Source organism: Lepidochelys kempii, chromosome 1 (genome assembly GCF_965140285.1).
Source record: "Lepidochelys kempii isolate rLepKem1 chromosome 1, rLepKem1.hap1, whole genome shotgun sequence".
In the NCBI taxonomy this organism is placed as follows: Eukaryota; Metazoa; Chordata; order Testudines; family Cheloniidae; genus Lepidochelys; species Lepidochelys kempii.
In genome coordinates, this window is record NC_136380.1 from 296,141,451 (window position 1) to 296,158,299 (window position 16,849).

The window sequence follows — 16,849 nt, forward strand, 5'->3', positions numbered from 1 at the left end:
TGGACAGGCTGGTGGAGCAGTTTGTAGGACGGCAGGAGCTGCTGGTGGGACGCGGAGCAGTTTGTGGACCGGCTAGTGGAGGAGTTTGTGGGGCGGATGACGGAGCGGAGCGAAGGCCTGTGGAGCTGTGGGATGGTCAGCTTCAGATCATGTAAGGTGACTCTTACCCCTGTCCCATTTCTACCCAGGTTGGGAGGTAAAGCTCCGCAGATAAACTTTCAAATTCTGGGGCTGCCCTGACCAGGGACAGAGACTTTTGGGTCATTGGACTTTTGGGACTTTGGGTGATTTGGGGTTGCTGGACTCAAGAACCAAAGGGAAAGGGGCATGCCCCAATTTGCTTGGGGTGGGTTTTTTTTTTTGCTCATGGGTTGTGTTATGAATCCTGTTGGTGGTGTTTCTCCAACATAATGCCACATTGTTTCTCTCTGTTATTAAAAGGCTTTTTGCTACACTCAGACTATGTGTTTGCGAGAGGGGAAGTATTGCCTCTTGGAGGCGCCCAGCAGGGGTGGTATATATTTGTCCCAGGTCACTGGGTGGGGGCTCGAGCCGGTTTGCATTGTGTTATTGGAATGGATCCCCTAGATACTACACTTGTAACCTTTAAGCTGAACCTCAAGAGAGCTATCTTGATTCTTAATTTTTGTAATTGTTTCTTTTAAGATCTAGCAAAAAGCCTAAGTTCCAGATGTATTTTCTTTCTTTTTGTTTTTTATAAAACTTAGCTTTTTCAAGAACAGAACAGGATTGGTTTTTCTGTGTCCTAAGAGGTTTGTGCATGTTGTTTAATTAGCTGGGGGCAACAGCTGATTTCCTTTGTTTTTCTTTCTCAGCTCTTCCCCAGGGGGTGGTGGGGTGGTGAAAGTGCTTGGGAATGCTTTCCTGTGGGGTACCCCCAAGTGTGCCTTTCTGGGTTCTCAAAAAAGGGGTTGCACTTTGGGTGGTGGCAGCATCTACCCAGCCAAGGTCAGAGAAAAACTGTAACCTTGGAAGCTTAATACCAGCCTGGAGTGGCCAGTATTAATTTTTAGAATACTTGTGGGCCCCCACCTTCTGCACTTGAAGTGCCAGAGTGGGGAATCAGCTTTGATAGGGGGAGAGGGCACTTATACTGACTCTGGCCACTAGGCCAGGGTGCCCTGAGGTTAAGGGCAGTCAGGTGGGCTTTGCCAGGGGGCTGCAATGCCCTTGCCCCACTCAAGAGGGAGATGGGGTGTACTCACCCCGCAACATCTTGCTCTGTGTCCATTCAGCTCCCTGATGCTGTTCTTCTCATACTCTGAATTCAGCTTCCTAATAACTCCCTCTTCTCACAGGGATCCTGCTGCTGCCACTCCTCTCTGCTCACCTCTCCTCTTCTAACTGCTCAAAGCTAATTGTCATGAAACCTTGTGATTATAACATTCCACCCAGAACTATTAAAAAAAAAAGTTCACTGCCCAGAAGAGTCAGCTTGCTGTTCAGATACCCCTCCATGTGTATCCTGTTGCTTATTGACTGACCTGGCCAAAGCATTCAAGAAGAGGATGTAAAGGAAATTGGCCTTCCACTTTCATTTCTTTGTAGATACTTTGTCTGCCTCGCCTGCTACGTTCCTGAATTCCTGCCATGGCTTGGCTCATGCAGTTGTATACTGAGCTACGTTTTAAGGAAATTGCTAATGAAACATGTCCTTTTCATGAAGTAAAATATGGGTTAAAAACGCCATTCTGTGGTCAGGAAACTGAGCTGGGATTTCTTTTCAACCACACCAATATTGGACACACCAATAAGTACACACCCAGAATTTTAATGCAGATCAGATTGGTAGCTTGTCTTTTGAAAAAGAAATTAAAACGTACTAACTTATTGTACAATACAATTTATTAAAAGTGACAACCATATTTTATTGTCTTGATAACTAAATGTAAGATTCAAGTTATCCTTGGAAAAGTCATCTCAAAAAAATTTTTACTGTGGAAAGTTGTTGGCTTGGTTAAATCTAACTTGCCACTTATATGCATACAATAACATTTAAAGTCTTTGGCTCCCAAAAGCAGCCTTACCATGAAGGAGCTGACTTAAATACCTTCTCTATTAATAGATGCAACTTCCATGAGGCAAACCTGCATGCTCGTGTGCTCTCTCTCACTCTCTCTCTGAAGCATCCTGTTATAAAGAAAGAAACTTTATTTAAAGAATAAACTTCCAGTTAGGTTAAAAATTTTTTGATAATCTTAATGAAAAAATAGGTGTTTAATACATCAGACTAAAATAGCAGACTAAAATAGCAGAACCATATTATATAACCTTGTTGCACTGACATTCTAATAATTAATTATTTCAGGGTCCAATTGAAGTCATTAGGGTTGCTTGAGGAATAAGATATTACTTGGCATATGATTAATCTGCTGAACAGTAATAGGTCAGTGTGGCAACTGTGCTTTTGATGGGATATACAAACCCCACACAGGCAACAAGAGGTTAAGGAGCTGCTCTGGGCTCAGCCTTCCCCACCCTGCCACACCTGCAAGAGATGCACAGACTGGGGGAGGAGTTAAGAGAAGCAGAACAGCTCACTGGTGAGCAGACCAGGGAAGAGAGTAGACTATTAACTTGCAAATCCTGAGAAAACAGCTGAGGGAAAGTAGGGACCTTCCCAACAGCAACTGCCTGAAGGTCTTTCTCTGATAGCCTCTGAGACAGAAGCATTTCCACCTCTCTCATACTAACTCAGTTTGTTTGTGTTAAATCCCCTTGGTTTTGTTTATGGACTACCTTTGCAAGGGGAGAGATTTGGAAGTGACCTGGCTGGAGGACCAAGTCACAGGAGGAGGTATGGCACTGCACTGAGGAGGCAGAGCAGCTGGTGGCTGCTGCCCCCAGGTGAGAGAGTTGCCATGCCACACCTGGCCGTGGGGAGGTACCAGGTGGTGAGCTGCCCACCTTCACAGCTGCTCTTCTCCAGTGGGTGGAAGCCAGTAGTCATCAGAAAGAGAATATTCTTCAGCAGGTGGTGGGGAGGCTGGGTGTCTGGCCCTATTAGGAACATGGTGCTGAGGGCAGTTGGCAAGCTGCCTATTGGTACCAGCAGTTGAGGTCCGTAGAGCATTAGTAGCTTAAGCACTTACAGTTCTTGCTTCAGCCATGGTACAAATGGTATGTTACTGGGGACTGGTTCAAAACAAAGATTGGTACCGCAGCCCTCCAGAGACCCCACAAAGAGGTGATAATTTCATGAGTAGAGAGATGGCACAGTCTGTCTCTTCCGCTCTGTTAGTGATCCAAACCCCTTGAAGTCAGTGGAATAAACTCCCATTGACATTAGTTGGCTTTGAATGAGACACTAACATTTATAACTTTAGTTTCAGTTATCAAGTAAGTGTATTTGGTGGTTGGTCCATTCCAAGTTGTATGTTTCTGTATAAGGTAGGTGTGAATTGGTGAAAGGCATGAATTTGTAGAAAAGGATTCATGATCTGTTAATTACATGGTCTAGATAATACTTAGTTCTGCCATGAGTGCAGGGGACTGGACTATATGGCGTCTCTAGGAATAGCAAAACCACAAACCAAATAGACAAAATATTATATTTAATATCTATATAATTCATAGTGGGAGGGAAAATTAGACCAAAACAAAGAGTAACAAGACTGAAAGGATCTACATTCTGCCACTAGAAACCGCCAGCATTTCCCGATGTTAATATGCTAATTAGCTTTTTAAAAAGAAAAGGAGTACTTATGGCACCTTAGAGATAAATAAATTGGTTAGTCTCTAAGGTGCCACAAGTACTCCTTTTCTTTTTGCAAATACAGACTAACATGGCTGCTACTCTGAAAGCTTTTTAAAGAAAATGTTGTTGATAGAAATAAAGGAACAAAAAATGGAAAAAACTGAAATGTGTGTTTTGCCTAGCTCAGGCCTTTCTCAGCATTTAGAGTGCCAGAATCAACCCCCTTTTTAATACAGTTAATGGTATCAAATAGTTGTGTCAGCTGACAGGAAATAGGAAAGTTCTTATGGCAACTAAAAATATGCACAAGAGGAAAAACGCATCAAACAATATAGCAAACAAAATAAAAAGGAGTATATTGATGATAAATACAAAAAGAATACACATAAGTCCTACCTTAATAAATGCATACCTTAATAGCTTATTTTTAGTTTTATTTCTTCCAGTTGAGAAGCAATTCCTATGGATAATGGATACTTTAACTATGTAAAATTGTTTTCCTAAGATACAATTCACTCTTATAGGTTGAGCAACACAGGAAACAGAATGCCACATATTTATTGCATGCTGTTTCTTGATAGATATATGCAAAACTACCCCCTTCGCCACAGCATGGGCGGGAAAGGAGGACTTACTCAACAAAAGTACAGGTAGCCTTGGCATTTAAACCACAGTGCCTGTATTCCTACCTATTAAAAGATGTGTTTTGAAAGAACTAGATGTCTATCACTATACACAAGCGGCTTAAAGTAGAAATGAAAAAGAGCAATTCTGTTTATGTACCTTACTAGCTTACATACCTGGGTAATCATCCTCTTGAGCATTATAGCATGTGGTGGTATCGACTCTTATAGCAAGATGTTGCAACAACTGTAAGATTTTTAAGGGAAAGGGGACTTTGGAAGAGCTTCTTCAAGATAGGTGAACACAGGAGGATAACAAGTACCTCAATGGAAGAGTCAGGTAGAATTAAGATGGTATGTGTTAATAGTGCTATCGTACAAGACAGATTCTACTAGCAGCTGCAGAGACAACAACTACTCTACAAAATATCACTGCAGGAAGCTTGTTTCTTGAAGGACATCAGTATGGTAGATGGTCAGTACTCACTAATTTACTCTTTAAGAAGGTATGCTTAGCAACAACAGTAAATGTATAATACAAATACAGTAGGATGGGACCCTTCTGAAGGGACGATAGCAACTAAGCATGAGCCTGTTCTCACCTCTTACACTGGTCAGAGAAACTACATCCCTTCAGTAATCAAATTCTTATGGATGTCTACCACTTTCTCTCAGGATTACTTTCCAATATCCCAGGGGTAGGAAACCCATGACACGTGTGCCAAAGGCAGCACGCAAGCTGATTTTCAGTGGCACACACATTGCCCGGGTCCTGGCCACCGGTCCAGGAGGCTCTGCATTTTAATTTAATTTTAAATGAAGCTTCTTAAACATTTTAAAAACCTTATTTACTTTACATACAACAATAGTTTAGTTATATATTATAGACTTATAGAAAGAGACCTTCTAAAAACATGAAAATGTATTACTGGCATGCGAAACCTTAAATTAGAGTGAATAAATGAAGACTCGGCACACCACTTCTGAAAAGTTGCCGACCCCTGCAATATCCAATAGGATGCCTGGGTTCTATCCTCAGCTCTGAGAGAGGAGTGGGGTCTAGTGGCTTAGAGCAGGGGGGCTGGGCGCCAGGGCTCCTGGGTTCTCCGCAGGCCCATTCCATCCCCCACACCTCACCCACTCTAGGGCAGCCATTTATTCCAGTCCCTTGTAGGGTCACCCATTTCTACCATGTGTCTCTGTTTTATATGATGTACATAAACCGAGGAGCTGGAGGGTCTCTCTGCTGCCTCCCAGACACTGACACCCCCTAACAACAGGCTGATTAAACTGACTCAACTGTCCTGTGGGGCTGAGCTGCTTCCCTTGGGATGGGGTGACCCTGGCTCCCCCCCTACCCCCACTGCTTCCATTGTAATGTACATTAAACACTAAGTGTTTAGCAAAAAAAAAAAAGTCAAAGTATTTTTGAAGTGGTGAAAGGTCAAAGGGAGCAAGGAATGATACCAATATATTAGATTAGCTTCAATATGTTGTTGAGTGTTTAATCCTCATGCAAGGCTAGGTAGAGCATATTGACCATTCACAGAATGGACGACTGAATACTATCCTTTTACTCCAAGTGAGCACTACCATGAAGAAAGTTTCTGTATAATGGAATAACAACCTTTATTTTGATTTTTCAGTCATTGAGATACAGGAATATTTATGTCATTCTGTAACTCACACAGGGAAAACATTAGGCTGAGATGAGATGGCTTTTCTTGGCCATTTTCAGTACATGAAAACCTGAAATGCAAACCCTGGGAATGGATGGAGGCTGTATGGACTGGGATGTAGGTGGCTTGGCCTAGTAGCAGAGCATGACTCAGGTTTATTGGGCAGAGCAGATGTCCGGGTTGGAGAATGAAGCCAAGGGTCAGCAGAGTCAACTGCCAATTACCACTGCCAGGGAGCAAGCCAGAATCAGAACAAGGAATAGAAGCTAAGGGTCAGAGCTGAGGTCCGATACCAAATGCCTGAGCCGAGGGTCAAGTCAGGGTCAGAAGTTGGAGGCCAGGGGCAGAACCAGACTGGTAACTGATGATTGGAGGTGAGGTGTAAGGGCAGGAACTGGAGGAGAGGCAAGGATCAAGCACAGAGCAGGAGTACAGTGGGAACAGTAGTGAAGGCAGGGATGAGCCCAGACCAGAACAGGTTTGGGTGCAGGAGGCAGACACAAGCAGGATCCAATGCAGCTACCATAGGAAATCGCCTTGTTGCTCAGACAAACTTCCTGTGTCTCCTGCCTTAAATTGCATGGTTGGACCAATAGGTTGGAGCCAGGTGATCCTCCAATCAGGTATCCCGTGGGTGGTGTGTTGGTTGAGACTATAGTCCTACTAGCTTCTTGGCCCATCAGGTTTCGGTAGACAATGGGTGGAGGCCAGGATGCTGCAGCTTCCTGGGACTCCCAGGCCATGGTTCAAGACCCAGAACATCACAGAAGCAAGAAACAGAACAAAGCCATAAAGTAGAATCAGCGGTTGTCCTAATAAAATCAGATTAATCATTTGTGTATCAAGTAAACTACTTTAAATCCCTTAAATTACAAATAAAACAAGGACCGTGTGTCTGAATATACTAGGCTTTTGTTTTCATCTTGTTTCGTCTTCGTTTGGTCGTAGGAAATGTAAGCATTTATTTGATGTAAGCATCATTACTAAATATTATTTAATTCCTATGAAAGGTTACAAATTGACCTTGATGGTACTAGGTTTACTGTACTAAACTTGCATAGAATATATTTTAGTCTCTCTCTTCTTTTTTTCAGAGTAACAGCCGTGTTAGTCTGTATTCACAAAAAGAAAAGAAGTACTTGTGGCACCTTAGAGACTAACCAATTTATTTGAGCATGAGCTTTCGTGAGCTACAGCTCACTTCGCTGTAGCTCACGAAAGCTCATGCTCAAATTGGTTAGTCTCTAAGGTGCCACAAGTACTCCTTTTCTCTTCTTTTTGTTTCTTGCTTTCGCTTTTATAGATCTTTCCCTCCTGACCCACACCCATTGAGAGATCTCATGAACTGAGATCGCTGCTAAGTGGACTCTCAGGGAACTTTAGAGAAAGATTCAATGATTTCAGATGTACCATACTCTAAAATGTCCTGAATCTTAGCATCTGTGGCAGTTATACCCCAGCGGCTGAAACAGATTGAAAAATGCTTCCACTTGGCTAAATAAGCAGATCTAGTGGTATGCTGTCTGCTGTTCAGTAAAATATTTTGAACTGCCAAAGAACAATGTTTCTCTATTTCATCAAGTCACTCAATAGCCAGGGTGTAAGGTGCAGGCTGTTCAGGTCTGGGTGTAATAATTGACCATGGTGTTGAGACAGTAGATCTGGAAGTGTAGGCAGAGTCCAAGGAGGCCAAATGGAGAGGCTGTGAAGATCCAAGAACTAGCACTGTCTGAACCATGCTGGGGGTTATGAGAATTATTCTGGCATGGGCTTGTTTTGATATGAGGATCACCTGTGGGATGAGGTGAGTGGAAAGGAATGCATACATGAAGTATGGTCCCCACCAAAGAAGAAAAGCATCAGTCAACAAGCTTGGGCTGTGACCTGCTTGAAAGCAAAATTGACAGCATTTTCTGTTGTCATTCATTGCAAATATGTCAACCAACAGGATTCCCCAGCCACAGAAGATGGTTCTGAGCACACTGCACTTCAGAGACCACTTGTGATCATGAAAAAATCTGCTGAGATATTGGCCAACAGGGATCCCAGAAACTGTAAGTATAAGGGTAGAGAGTAATGCCTTCCTTGATGCAAACATTCCAGAGTTTCATCTCTTCATGATAAAGCCGATTGGACTTTGCTCCTCTTTGTCTGTTTAGGTAGTATACTATGGTTGCATTGTTGTCAGAACCTGAACTGACAAACCCCTGATGTGAGGGAGAAAGGCATGATGGGCCTTATGAATTGCATAAAACTAGTGTATATAGATGTAAGGTTCGCTTCTTGTTCTGACCATAATATTTAGGTTTGTAAATCCCCCAGGTGAGCACCTCATCCCATGAGTCACGTCAATTATAATCCTCTTGGATGGAAGAGGGAACAGGACACCTCTGCACACAGTGCTCTGATCCATCCACCACTCCAAAAATGCCAGGACTGCAGCAAATACGCAGACCAGTTTGTCCAGCGAATGCCTGATTGGTCGATAGATAGAGCTTAGCCACCCCTGGAGGCTGTGCAGGCAAAGCATGGCAAGTTGAGTCACAAAGGTACCTGATTCCATGTGGCCTAATAATCTTAGGATCAAAATGTGGTGTTGGGGTCTGACCTGAGTGAAGTTCACAGCTGAGGAATACCCTAGAATCTTTCCAGGAGCAGATAGGCAGTCAAATTTGTAGAGTTGAGTAGGGCCCCAGTGAATTTTGAGTTTCTGTGTTGTGGCTAACATATTTCCCTTTGCTTTCTATGTGCCCCAGATGCTCGGACAGACTAATGTATTGGATGTTGTGGAGAACCAGTTGTTTGGATCTGCATCAAATTAACCAACCATCCAGATATGGAAAGACATGGATCCTGTTTCTCCTCAGATAGGCTGCCATTTCTGTCATGCATTTTGTGAATACTTACAGAGCCAACAACGGACAAAGGGAAGTACTGTGTACTGATTATGCAGCTTGCTATCACAAATCTTGGAAACGTCTTGTGACTTGGCAAAACTGCCACATGGAAGTTGACATCCTGCAAATCGAGGGCACCAAACCAGCCGGTACAATCTTGGGAAGGACTAATCAGTGCTAGAGACAATGTGAGAACTTATGTATTTGATGGACTTGTTGAGACTGTGAAGCTCTAGAATGGATCTCATGTCTCCTTTAAAATGTGGAATCAGAAAGTATTGTGAATAACACCCCCTTCCCCAATGTTGAATCGGAACTTCCTCTACAGCCCCTAGATAGAGCAGAGTCTGAACTTCTTGAAAAAGCACTGACTCATGAGAGTGGTTCCTGAAGGATGGGGACGATGGGTGAGGATGTGGGGTAGGAAGAAACTGGATTGAATACTCAATCCCACAATACTTCTGATCAATTTGTCCATAGTTATGGACTTCCAAGCACTGAGGAAATGAGATAATATACCCCCAAATGGTGGGGAGAAAGAGGATAGATTGCTGATGACTGTTTTGCTGTCCTTGAGTGGGAAGTCAAATGGACTATTTCCCCATAGCTGATTAAGGATGGGATGCCAGTATAGTGGTAGAATTAGACTATTTCCTACACTGAGATTTATGACTCTTCTTTGAAAAGCCTGTCTGTGTTGATGAATAAAATAGCTGCCAATAATACCGCTGTTGCTGAGGCCTATATTGACATTTCCTGGGTGTTGGAGTGAACAGTCACTTGAGAGTCCTTAAACAAATGTAAAGTCTCATCCATTTTGTTAGAAAATAAAAACTGAGTATCAACGGGAAGGTCTTCAATAGTTTGTTGAATGTCTGTAACTATGCCTGAGTTTTGCAATCAAGATGCTTTCCTTATTGTTATTGCAGATGCCATTACGCTATAAGAAGCATCAGCTACATCAACATAGACTGTAGTGAGATCTTGGCCACTGTGTGGCCTTCTGCAAGAAAAACCTTATATTCTGCCCATGACTCTTCAGGTAACTTCTCAGTAATTTTGGACACCGCAAGCCAGTGCACAAAGCCATATTTAGCTAAAAGCACCTGGTGAATCACTATGCACATTGGAGAGAGGAGGTTGAATACATTTTTCTACCAAATAAATCAAGTCTTTTGGCTCTTTCTCTTTAGGAGTTGATTTAAGTATTCCCTGTCATGATCCCTCATTGGCAATCATATCTACTAGAGAGTTGGGTGCAGGTTGAGAATAAAAACACTCCTGGGAATGGGAACATGATAGTGCTTATCCATGTGCTTAGCTCTAGGGGCCAAAGTCTTTGCCAGTTTTAGAAGAACTTCAATAATAGGGAGGGCTTTCCTCCCTAGTGTGGAAGCCTGGAGAATATCTAAGAGCTTATGTGTGTGTTTTCTTGTACACGCTCACTTTGAATCCCCAAAGATATATTTGTTCTTCTCAGTAGTTCCTGATTTAAAATAATCAGGAACTGGAGAAGGCGCATCCAGAATTATAAAATCATCCGTGAAAAGGAGGAAACTGCTCCAGCCTCTCTCATCATGCCTCACCTATTTCATATATGACCAAAAGAATTTGAATTTACTATTGAGAGAGACATTCCTTTGCATGAGTAAATAAAGGGGAAACTGAGACAGATGCACCTCTCTTTCCACAGGAGAGTACCCTAGGAGGGGCTGTCCTATGACAAGACTGACATTTCTTCTCTCTTTAAATGTGAGAGAATAGAAATGACTTATCTTTTAAAATAGATTGTAAACTCTTCAAGGCAGGGACTTTTGCTCCATGTGTGTACAAATGCCTAATACAGGTGACATAATCCTGATTGGGGTCAATGAGTGAAACTGTAATGCAAATAATAAATAGGGCTGTCAATTAATCACAGTTAACTCACATGATTAACGCAAAAAAATTAATCACTATTAAAAAAATTGTGATTAATCACAGTTTTAATCACACTGTTAAACAATAGAATACCAATTGAAATGTATTAAATATTTTGGATGTTTTTCTACATTTTCAAATATATTGATTTCAGTTACAATACAGAATACAAAGTGTACACTGCTCACTTTATATTTTTTAACAAATATTTTCACTGTAAAAATGATAAAAGAAATAGTATTTTTCAATTCACCTCCTACAAGTACTGTAGTGCAATCTCTTTATCATGAAAGTGCAACTTACAAATGTAGAACTTTTTTTTTTTGTTACAAAACTATAAAACAATGTAAAACTTTGGAGCATACAAGTCCACTCAGTCCTACTTCTTGGTCAGCCAAGTGCTGGGACAAACAAGTTTGTTTACATTTATGGGAGATAATGCTGCCCACTTCTTATTTACAAGTCACCAGAATGTGAGAACAGGCATTCACATAGCACTTTTGTAGCAATGCATTTATGTGCCAGATATGCTAAACATTCGTATGCCCCTTCATGCTTTGGCCACCATTCCAGAGGACATGCTTCCATGATGATGACGGGTTCTGCTCGATAACTGTCCAAAGCAGTGCAGACTGATGCATGTTCATTTTCATCATCTGAGACAGATGCCACCAGCAGAAGGTCGATTTTCTTTTTTGGTGGTGGTCTATTCTTGTTTAACAGTGTAATTAATTGTGATTAATCACAATTAATTTTTTTAATCGCTTGACTGCCCTAATAATAATTTGTGCCTAATTTCTCATATTGTTAACTCATTTACGAGACACATCAGTCAAAAAGATGTAGAGACTGCAGCCAACCAAATGGGTCTTTCACCACTATGCAGCCCTGAACAACATGGTGATCATGGACCAACATAATCTGCCGCTGAGAGCCTTGCTTACATTAGCATTTCCACTGTTTTTCCCCCCACCTTTGTTAGCAATGGTGGGAAACTCCTGTGACCAGGTGGCTGGGATGGACCACACTGAGAAGGCCACAGTCAGGGCAGACTACAAGAAATATGGCAGACCATCCCCAAAAGTGGTGGCTTATTCTGTAATTTGATTCACCAAGCCAGTAAGAAAAGAGTTTCTGAAGTACCACACTGGTTAACCAGAAGCCAAACACAGTTCCCTTTAGGCATTCCAGTCCTTGGCTATGACCCAGACAACCAAGTCAGTGAGGGGTTATTGAAAACCCATTTCACCAAAGGATCAGTCACCTTATCCCTAGGTCTATATGAATCTCAGGTCTTATCCGAATATCACGCTGTCAGCCAATCCTTAGTAAACTAACTAAAGATTTATAAAGAAGAGAGTTATAAATGGTTAATAGATCATGTACGTACAAATGACTGCAAGTCCTAATCAGGTTTGTAGTAATGATGAAATAGACTGCTGGCTTGCAAAAGTCTCTCTGGTAACTTCCAAAAGATTGGAAGATCCACAGGCACTGACTTCCCCTCTGCCCCGTGGGTGCTCGACTGCCCCTCCCACGGCCCCACCCCTGTACCACCCTCACTCCGCCCCAATTCCACCACCTTCCCCCAAGTCGCTGCCCCTGCTCTGCTTCTTCTCCACCTCTTCCCCTGAGCGCACTGCATCCCCACTCCTCGCCCTCCCTCCTGGAAAGTCCTAAGCACTGCCAAACAGCTGTCTGGCAGTGGGCGGGAAGCGCTGGGATGGAAGGGGAGTACCAGGGATGCAGCACGCTCGGGGGGGGGGGGGGGAGGAGGAGGTGAGGCGGGGGCATGGGGAGCTTGGCTGCCGGTGGGTATGGAGCACCTGCTAATTTCCCCCCCCCCCCCCGTGGGTGCTCCAGTCCCGCACCTATGGGAAGGTCCTCAATCCTTAGTTCAAAATACTCCTTTTAGTTGTAAATCCACATTCCAAAGAATTGGAGCAGGAAAGAGGCAAAATGGAGATGTTTCAAGTGTTGTTTATACCTTCTGCCATGTGCAAAGAAAGTTATTGTTCCAAACAAAGCCCACAGCCTCTTTGTATGGAAAGTTACTGGCCCAAGATGGGGTCCAGGGCACTCGAGCATATTACATGTTTTGCTGAATCACAAGGAGTGGCCACTGGCTCCTTGCTGTCTGAGGCATCCACAGGAAAGGCCTGCTGGGTGGGATGAGATTCTTCAATGGCCCATTGTGAGAGTGGAGTGTCCTTAATGGGCCATCAACACATAGCTGTCTAGCCCTAATGTAAATCTATTTGGGTGTCAACCAGGAATATAACACATGTATAAGATACAAGCACATAGCTAATATTCATAATTTCAGACACAAAGATGATACATGCATATAAATAGGATAATCATACTTAGCAAATCATAACTTTTCCATTGATACCTTATAGGATATGCTTTGTATAAGATTTATGGAAATTGTGTAAATGGTAACAACAGTGATATAAATGGTCACCTTTCTTATACACAGTATCACAACCCCCAGAAAAAAGGCTATTGTAGATGCAGCCCTAGATACTATTTAAAATTGAAACAGTGTCAATCTAAACTTAAATCATAGAATTGGACTGGAAGGAACCTCAAGAGGTCTTCTAGTCCAGTCCCCTGCAGTCAAGAGAGCATTAAGTATTAGCTAGACCATCCCTGACAGTTGTTTGTCTGACCCGCTCTTAAAAATATCCAGTGATGCAGATTCCACAGCCTCCCTATACAATTCATTCCAGTGCTTAACCACCCTGATAGGAAGTTTTTCCTAATGTCCAACCTAAACTACCCTTGCTGCAATGTAACCCTATTGCTTCTTGTCCCATTCTTAGAGGATAAGGACAACGATTTTTCTCCCTCCTCCTCCAATCTTTTATGTACTTGAAAACGGTTGCCATGTCCCCTTGCATCCAGTCTTCTCTCCTCCAGACTAAACAAACTCAATTTTTTTCTATCTTCCCTTCTAGGTCATGTTTTCTAGACCTTTAATCATCTTTGTTGCTCTTCTCTGGACTTTCTCCAATTTATCCACATCTTTCCTGAAATGTGGTTCCCAGAACTGGACACAATGTTCTGGTTGAGACAGACTTAGCATGGAGTAGAGAAGAAGAATGACTTCTCATGTCTTGCTTACAACACTCCTGCTAATACATCCCAGAATGATGTTTGCTTTTTTTTTTGCAACAGTGTTACACTGTTGACTCATATTTAGCTTGTGATCCACTATAACCCTGAGATCCCTTTTTGCAGTACTCCTTCCTAGGCAGTCATTTTCCATTTTGTGTGTGTGCAACTGATTGTTCCTTCCTAAGTGGAGTACTTTGTAATTTGTCCTTACTGAATTTCATCCAATTTACTTCAAACCATTTCTCCAGTTTGTCTAGATGATTTAGAATTTTAATCCTATCCTCCAAAGCATTTCCCACCCCTCCCAGCTTGGTATCATCCACAAACTTCATAAGTGTACTCTCTATGCCATTATCTAAATCATTAATGAAAATATTAAACAGAACCAGACTCTGTATCCAAATATGCTCTTCCCATTCCTTGTTAGGGTGAACCCCATCTCTGCTTAGCAGTTCTTCTTCTTAAAACAGCATCCCATGGTCAAGGAATCCTCGCAGCCAGGTATTCACCTCCAGGATGCATCTGTCTCTGCCTGGGCCCCTAATTTTGACCAGAAGGGTCGAAGAGAACACCAGTGCCCCTAGGTCTTTCACCCTTACTCCCAGAGCCCTGTAGTCACTTCTGATCTGCTCAGGGTCATACCTCACAGTATCATTAGTGCCGATATAGATTTATAGCATGGGGTAGTAGTCAGAGGGCCAGATGATCCTCAACAATCCTTCTGTAACATCTCAGATACGGGCCCCTGGCAGGCAGCATACCTCCTGGGATGCCATGTCAGGCTAACAGATGGGTGCCTCCGTCCCCCTCAAAAGAGAGTCACCAACCACTACTGTCCTACGTTTCTTCCTGGGAGTGGTGGCTGTGATCCTCCCAGCCTTGCAGGTACCTGGCTTCTCCTCCTCCATCTTTGGGGGTGATTCCTCCTTGCCAGGACAGCATAACGGTTCTTCATCACTACGGTGGGTGGGTTGGGAGTAGGGGTGGAGCACTGCCTGCTGCGAGAAGTAAGCAGCAGCCAGTGTCCTTTCTGTGACAGAGCCATAGCCATCTTTCCTGGGGGCATGACAGCAGTCCTCTCTAGTTGGATATCTTCCTCAGCCTTGGACATCTCCATATGAATACGCTCAATTAATTCCTCATGTTCACAGATGCTCCTCAGCCTAGCCATCTCCTCTGTATCTCTCCCACCTGCTCCCTGAGAGATTCCACCAGCAAGCACCTTTCACACTGGATGATCCCCCCAGCCTGGCTTTCTGAGTGGAAATGCAGGCCGCAGTCTCTGCAAATACACACCAGGATCTGGGTAGAGGCATCCATGGTTAGGTTCTCTGTCTGGATATCGGTGGAGGAGACAGGAGCAGTGTTGGCACTGGCAATGTGACCTTTCCTAACGATAGTGATGATATTATGACTCTGTCTTACAAACTCCTTCTCAAGCTCCCCTGTTTGCAGTCTCTTGGTCGCTTAGCCTCTGTCCTTCTCTCTTAGGTCAGCCCGCACCCACCCATTAACCACACAGTGAGAGGGTGATAACTGATGATCAAGGATGATCCAGGAAACAAAGGTTCAAACAGTCCCCAGACATACAATCCCAACTGACCCTGTAACTTTAAGATAACCTGAAAGAGAAAGAAAAACACAAAGAGCCCAAACACAAAGAGCCCAAAACCAAACAGCCAAACAAGCTCACTCATCCCAAGATTAGTACTTGCACCTTGTTTGTTCAGCAGGGCGATCTCCTCTCCCTCTCAAACTTCCCTGTTTGCAGTCCCCTGTTTGCTAGCAAAATTGAAAGTGTAGCTAAAAATCCTAGTGTAGACGAGGCTTAAGTCTACAGCCAGACAGCTTGGCACAACAACCATGCCAGTTGAATCACTTTCTTCATCTCAGTTGGGGGACTTAAGTCTGAAGAAAATTAAATGTCAGAACTCTTTGCTTATCTGTGTCTCCATTTTAACTGTATATGGTTGCAGTTAGAGTGGGGCTTTCCCTGCCGTCATCACTCAAAACGTACACTGCTGCAATATAGTGCAATGGAGGCCTGAAGTTTTTTTCTTTTCTCTGTCTTTCTGACTGTCAGGGACTTGGTTTTCCCCATAACTGAGTGTATGTGCAGTGTCACTACAGACAGGGGGGAAACTACTCTATTAAACTATAAAAAGGAGCTTGTTAGCCTGAACTATTAAAGTAATCACATGTTCATTTTCATTCCAGAAATATGTATATGTTCGTAGCATTGAGTGGAAGAACCCCATCCCATCTCAGGTCCAAAAGCAATATGCCTCAAGAAGAGATATACAAATTCCACTCACATTAGTGGCAGTGGCGGATTAATGATTTTACCACCCCTAGGCCCAGAAATAATTGCCACCCCCTCCCAGCAGCTCCCTGCCCGCACCCCTGCCCCGGCCCCAGCTCACCTCCGCTCCGCCTCCTCCCCTGAGCGCGCCGCCGGGTCCTGCTTCTCCAGGCTCCCTGCCAGTGCTTGCGCGTGAAACAGCTTCACAAAGGAGGGGGGAAGGGAGGGAATGAGGCGCACTCAGGAGAGGAGGCGGGGCCAGGGCTGGGATTTGGGGAAGGGGACTGTCATAAATATAAAGGGAAGGGTAAACCCCTTTGAAATCCCTCCTGGCCAGGGAAAAGCTCCTCTCACCTGTAAAGGGTTAAGAAGCTAAAGGTAACCTCGCTGGCACCTGACCAAAATGACTAATGAGGAGACAAGATACTTTCAAAAGCTGGGAGGAGGGAGAGAAACAAAGGGTCTGTGTGTCTGTCTATAGTCTGTCTTTGTCGGGGATAGACCAGGAATGGAGTCTTAGAACTTTTAGTAAGTAATCTAGCTAGGCATGTGTTAGATTATGATTTCTTTAAATGGCTGAGAAAAGA

At 43.4% G+C, this 16,849-nt stretch overlaps 1 long non-coding RNA gene across 1 annotated transcript in view; it reads left to right on the top strand.

Moving 5' to 3' along the window:
* Nucleotides 1-10,092, top strand: part of LOC140905189 (uncharacterized) — a 33,547-nt gene extending 23,455 nt beyond the window's left edge. The window contains exons 2-4 of the long non-coding RNA XR_012156786.1: nt 7,969-8,074; nt 8,777-9,105; nt 9,847-10,092. This is a non-coding gene — a long non-coding RNA (uncharacterized LOC140905189). The remainder of the gene's footprint in view (nt 1-7,968; nt 8,075-8,776; nt 9,106-9,846) is intronic.
* The last annotated feature ends 6,757 nt before the right edge of the window (nt 10,093-16,849 follow it).